We start from the raw sequence: 6,936 nt of genomic DNA, 5'->3' as shown, positions 1-6,936 counted from the left end.
CAGAGCAGCATTTGTGAGATTAAAGCAGTGTTTCTGGAATGAAAGAAGCGCTGAACTTCAAACGAGTGCTTGGTATGCATTTACTTTTATTAACATTCCTCTGTACGACTGTGAAATTTGGAAAACAGCCGTGTTTCTTCCAAGCGTTAACCAGTTCCTCGTGGATGGTCTTTGAGTCCTTGCTGGTGGAAAAGGTTTTAGGTGTCAACTTCTTACAAGTGTTTTTGAATACTCAGTTTAGAAACACTGTTTTTGTAGGTACAGGAGCAGAGATGTAGGTTTTCAAAGAGGATGGACAGTGTGCTGCCGGAAGCTGTTTTCTATGGACTCATTAAAATCAGAATGGCTCTGAGACAGTCTAGGAAATACTGCAAGGACATGTTCAAGGAAGGTCCACATTTGGAGTCCAGAACTCCACAAAAGACAATGACGCTGCTGCTATCCACTGTGGTCAAGCTTTTGCAGATTCAATAACTAGACTTCTGTAGGTATATGCAAAACTAAAATACATTGCTCAGGGAAAACAAGCAAAATGAAAATACGAGACTCAGATGAATGTCTCTAGCTGTTAACGTGCTGCAAAATGGGGTCAATTTCTTGCCAGCTTAAGTCAAAAAAAGCAAAACTCCTCCTCCACAGAATAGTGGATTTAATTCCTTTTCATAATGGAAACTCTTCTTTCCAGAAGCATGCAGAACAGCTTCAGAGATGCATGGATACAGCAGTTAGCACCACGTCTGATGTGCAACACAACAGGCCCGCTGTCTTGTCTGTGCCGTTTTTAGAGGAAGCGGATACTCTGCTTCAGTCGTTGTGAATTATTAAAAAAAACCCAGTATGAAACAACTGTGACACAGTGGTGACACTGTGCCGTGCCAGCAAGGGGAGTGCCAGAAGCTGTGGACCCCGGGCGGGCGAAAGGGGGAGAGGTGGCAACCTGGAGGAACGGGGAGGGTTGGAAGGGTTTGTGGGGGCTCCCAGGGTGCATTTGGACATACTGGGTGGGATGGAGGGCAGGCTCTCCTGAGGGGGGTGGGTACTTTAATTAAACAGATAATGCTCTTTGAATGTGCGAGTATATGTGAGGGTCCAAAGCTTTAAAGGGATGGTAGCTTGTCATAGTTGTGACCCTGGCTGGTAGCCAAACACGAGCTCATTCACCCTCCCTCCTACTGGGGATGGGGGAGAGAATTAAAGGGGTAAAGGGAAAAGAGACTCGTGGGTTGAGATAAGAACAATTTAATAACTAAACTACAATAAAATTGAGAATAATAATAATAATGATAATAGTAATAGATACAGATGTGCAAATGAGTGATAAATAGTGACACTGCTCATCACCTGATGACCTGGCTAACAATCCCAGAGCAGGGAGAGTCCGGAAACTGCAATCCTTGAATGGAGATAAGAGCCCGATCATCCAAGAGACGGAGATGACCCTGAGATGACCCAAAGGGGGACAACCTGGAGCAAGAGAACACCCAGAGAGAGATGACCCAAAAAGAGAACTTCTGGACAGAACCTCATCTATATCCTGGGCATGCCGTGCATGATTTGGAATGTACCATTGGCCAATGTGGGTCTCAATCCCAAACCTAAGGTTGAATCCCAGGCTGTTAACTGGGGCTGTGCTCCCTCCCAGCTTCCGCTGCCCCTGCAGACACGGGCACAGCAGAGAAGCTGAAAAATCCTTGACTGTCCTGGCAGCAACTATAAATATTGGTATATTATCAACCTTTTTCTCAGCACAAATCTAAAACACAGCCTCTCACTAGCTACTATGAAGAAAGTTAACTCTGTCTCAGCTGAAAGAAGGACATGGGTTTTTGAGCACGTTTTCCTATCAAGTTATTGGTTATGGTAGCAAGTCCAGCAGAACCAGTTGAAGGAAATTAAATTTTATGTAACTGAGCTGTCTACGTGCTCCCTCCTAATAAGTTTTGAATGTCAGCCAACTTCAACTAAATTTGACAGTGAGTAGCTATTACCTCTTCTAATTTGAGCTGTTATCTCTTACCAGTTCCATTAAAATAAGTAACTGGATGGAAGTGAGGCACCCAATTAGTGCCCCCACCAGAGGAAAGGTGATCATTTGCATTTCTCTCACATTAAACATTGCAAGTGGGAAGGAGGAAGCCTTAGGAAACAGAGTTTCATTAGTCCTACTCCTGAATAATAACTAATAGTCAAAATAGTAAAGCCATTGTAATATAGTTTGGAGCTCAGCAGTTGCTTTATTTTGTGTGTGTTAACTGGGAATACAGAAAGCAGATATGGGAGTAAGACTGTAGGTTTCTTAATGCTTTGTGACTGTGGTGGGCTCCCACACCAGGAGCTGCATGGAGTGAGGGGGTCTGAAGCCTGAAGGGGTGCAAGTAGGGATGGAAGGAGCTGCTTGGATCCTCCAGCTGTGTAATAAAGTTACAGTGACATTGCTGCAGTGTTCAAAACCGTGGGTCCTCAAAACTTCCTCTTTGTTGAGTCATCTTCTTTCTTCCCTGAGTGCTTATTCTGCATATTGCACACCTGTTTATAGCAGAAATCATTTTAGTGGCTGCAGGGAAAAAAAAAAGTTTGTTTTAGAATAGGCAAAAATTGCTTAATGGAGCAAAGAATGTGTGTCGTCAGGTTCTTTCTGTTTGGTTTTAATTGCGCTCTGTGTGGGACCTGTTGTGTCAGTGAGTGATATTGTGGCCTAACAATGAATGTAAATACCATAGTCCTTGCTATAGAAAATGGAAAGTCTGTGCCACAGACAGTTTGCCTAAATGAGATCTGGGGAATGATGGCTTCGCGAGTAATAATGTTTGCTCACTCTGCTGTACACCTTGATTACTACGTAAATTGTGTAAATTTATGCATAAGCACATAATTATGCACACTCAACTGTCAGCTTGCCTCTACAGTAATGTGCTTTTGTGCATAAACAGTTAAACGACCTTTTTTCCCGGAACAGGAGGAATGGTGATATTTCTAATTATTGTACCAGCTCTTACTCCTACTGCAGTTAAGTGCACACTGCCTTCCAAAGTCTAGGCCTGCTATGTATTGTGAGAGAGTTTTGGCAGCACGCTGCAGAGGATTTAGGAGAGGAACTGGGGCTGTGTTAGTTGCAGAACGTAACTTCCTTGGTCTGTGTTTTGCTTAATGCTCCCGTTTTCTTTTAGTCTTTGCGAGACGGGTTTTGTCTCTCCAGCCAGAGCGAGAGGTAGGTACAGTACTGTGTATCATTAGCATGGGAGCAGTAGAGTGAATTTCAGCTGAATAAAAATGAATTCTTAGACTTGCAATTGTGAATGTTTCTAGTTTGCCTTGACAATCCTGTCAAGACAAATTTGAACTTTGTCAGCAATTGTGATTGCTTGTGGGAGAATTACCAAAAGCCTTTGCTCTAGGTATCAGTCAGTGATTGCAGCCTTCATCTGCTATTTGACCAAAATTTTCCATGGCACTTAGCAGGCTATTACTTGTCACTCTGACATATAATGGAGGGATATTTTAATTGATTTAAAAGTTGAAATCTATAGTTATTTAATACAGTTATGACTGTATTACATGTCAGTGATTACACATGCTTGTGAAAATAGGGAAGGAGGAGTTCAAAGGACTTGGGATTTGGAATATTTTAAAAATGCAGATGCAAATTATTTTATCTTCTATTGGCTATCACTAGAATTTGTATTTAGTTAGTGGGAGGGGAGATTTCCTATTATGTAATTATTGTTGATTTTAAAATAAATTCTTGAATGCTAACTGTGCATCTAGTTACTCAAACCTGTATCTTCCAATGTTCAGTAGTACTTCTGCTCAAAAGTCTTAACTGCTGTGATGAGCTCTGAATGACTGTGTTTCAGCTCTGCTCTTTTGTTTTACAACCTAAACCGTTCCTTTGTCATGGTCCCCTGGCATCTAAAATAGTTATGATTTTATCCAAATCCAAGAGTATGTAAAATTAAAAATTGCGAATCAATGTAAAGCTGTACAGCATGAGTACACTTGGTGCATTTACACTCAGTAGATAAATGGCTCACATCTTTCTCCTCTCTCTCCCTTTCCAAGTTGTTCGGCTTGCCTGTCTTTCTAAGTTAGGAAGAAGGATGAAAAGAGTACCTGTGTTCCTTCTGCAGTAGTGGGATGAGAAATAGGGCTGTTGAGGGGTCGTTAATGCATCTCACCTTTGGCACATACTGCCTGATCCTCCACAGAAACTGCAAGCCAGGGAAGACAGAGGGACCTGAGGTGCACAAATAAATGTGGTGGTGACTGTACTTTACCTTAGTGTAAATATAAAAGTGTGGATCTCTGCAATTGTCACTGTGTAACAGAGGTGGGACAAGTGGGAAGGGATGTCCCTGTCTGAACTGGAGCTGCTGCTTGCAGTGTCACCTGCTAATCACAATTTTTACAAGCAGATACAAACCCTGAAAAGGTGGGTTTACCTGCAACAAAATTCACAGGTTGCACAGGTTGGACTGGGATCTGAATATTTTTAAGACTTGGATTTTTCCATCAGTGTATTTTCTGAGAAGGTATGACAGAGCCCATTACCATCAGCGAGTTGTTATAGACTGAGGAGTTACTCACATCGTTGCTACAGCTGTGTGGGGTAGATGTTTGCCTCCTACAGGAAGGGCAGGAGGAGGGTTGCGTAGCTACTTGTTTGCACTGAAGAGAAAATTAGCGGTTTTCTTATTTCACCCTGGTTGGTGAGTACTCTGAAAACGTGAGAGAATCCTCTACAGGAAGCTAGTTTATAGGGAGCAGTTTAACAGAGGACCTTCGCAGCATGCTGGTGAAGAAACATAACGTATGGATTCTATTTGAAATCCTGGTTATACGTGGGATTATGCATCCTAGACCTTAAAGCTAGTATGTGATGGTTAGGGGTTTTGTTTTGTGTTTCCAGAGCACCAGCTCTTAGTTCCCAGCCTTAGAGTGGCACCTTTATATGTCCCAGCCTGTGAAGGGGACAAGGAGGAACCAGTAAAGGAGACAGAAGTGGAAATCACCCTGGCTTTTCCACCTTCTAGTTTTAGGAAGAGGTTTTATTGGGACCACGGGAGCCAGGAGCAGGAGGGTGGAAAAGACAAATTTACAAACTACCCCATCGTCTGTGTAGTTCACCAACCTAGAGCTGCAAGAGTCGTCTTATTTCTTGTGTCAGGTAATAGTTGAATGCATTAAAACACCATGAATAGCTTGGATTTATTAAAATGGAAAAATGTTAGTTTAATGAAACCTTCATTATTTCAAATAGTGTTTTTAGAAGTCACAGAAGATATTTCAAAATAATGTGACTCTTTGCTTTTTAAAACACCTGTTAATCGGAGGCGGTGGTAAAGTTTGAGTTTGGCTTTTACTGTGTCATGTGAAACAAGTGCCAAGCTGGAAACTTCCAGTATAATGTGAAGCACTGTGTCTAACCTGATTAGGGATGATTACCTTCTGATTAGTAAGATCGTCTTCAGTGGGTTATTTCGTTTTCCAACCTTCTTTTTACAAATGCACGAAGAACTTGCTGCACATTGCAAGATATTTAAGTCTGTTCATTAATTTATCTGGTTCGCTTATGGGCTTGGGTCCTCCTGAAGTGGAAACTCATACTAAATAATTCTGGGAGCAGTCTGTTGCCTTTTAGTTTTCCCCTGCCCCCTGTTTATGAAGTTTAGATTAGTGTGCTGACTTTATTTTCTGTTCCTAGGTGGAATTATAATACAGCATACACTGGTAATGCTAGTATGCTTTCAGCATCGGTACTAATATTGTCTTGTGTGATGTGGGGGCCACAAGGGAGATGAAAGGGCAAACCCCCTCCTCCTTCCCCCCAGTAGATTCTTTCAGCTCAAGTAATAATTACACATGTTGCCTTTTGCAGCCTGTGGGATTTCTCTTATGAGTAAAGGTCTGCCATACTGGGGCTTTTATTTGACAAGTTGGAAAATAGCCTTTGTTCCCATGGTAACCTTTTTTTTGTGCTTTGGTGCATTTTTTCCCTATGGTTTCAGGGTTGCTCTGGAGGTTTTTCTATTGTGGTATTTTAATCCCCAGTAGACTGGGGATGGCAGTTTAATTTACTTTTTGTTATTCTGAAATATTTTAATTTTATGCTTTTATTTGATCATGGAACTCTTGTAAACTTTTAGTGTTGTCTGGTTAGGTCCTTCGTGGTGTGGTGGCTTTCTCTGTAAGCATGTCATGCACTCAGAAGATAAATAGTTTATAATAGGCAAGTACATATGACTGGACCAAGCTGCTTCTGTTGTAAACTAATATTTTTTTATATAGGTATTCTTTTAGGATTTAAGGGGCCAAGCCCTTGCCAGACACACCAGGTAGATTTTTGTCTAAGCGTTGGAATGACATTTCTTAAGGTTGAAAATGGTCAATACTCTGGTCATGAATGTCATTTCAGGTTGCTGTAATAAGGGTTTGATAAAATACAGCTTTCAAGCAAAGGCAGGTATTTTTAGGAGTTGCTTGTTTAGGCTCTGAGGGAAGAACTTGAAAAAAGTAGGGAGCTTTATTTTGTAAAGAGGAGGCATTTTAAAGAGATACTCTTATTACTGGTAGCATCTCCCTACATTTGGCTTCAGTGTATATTTTTCTTTCTTCCTTGCTTGTTCAATTTTTCTTTGTCTTAGGAGTCCTCAACAGCAGAGCAAAATAGTCAGTGTTGTCTTGCCTGCAGTTCCTCATGGTAGTGATTTCCCCGTGGTGCCCCCAGCAGAAGGTGAAACTCTCTTAAATCACCGCATTTTACGCAGTTTTGAAACATTGCTGACCAAGAAGGCAGCAGAGCCTCACCGGGTATATACTGCTACACTCTTGTACAGGAGTGATCAGGATGCATGATGAATTTACATATTTTTCAGTGGTGGAAGATGAGATGGTGCTGACAAATGGCATTTTCAAAGCTGTGTCTCTTGCCATTTAATC

This window comes from Pterocles gutturalis, unplaced genomic scaffold, assembly GCF_000699245.1.
Source record: "Pterocles gutturalis isolate BGI_N339 unplaced genomic scaffold, ASM69924v1 scaffold4978, whole genome shotgun sequence".
NCBI lineage: Eukaryota > Metazoa > Chordata > Aves > Pterocliformes > Pteroclidae > Pterocles > Pterocles gutturalis.
This window is presented reverse-complemented; position numbering follows the sequence as displayed.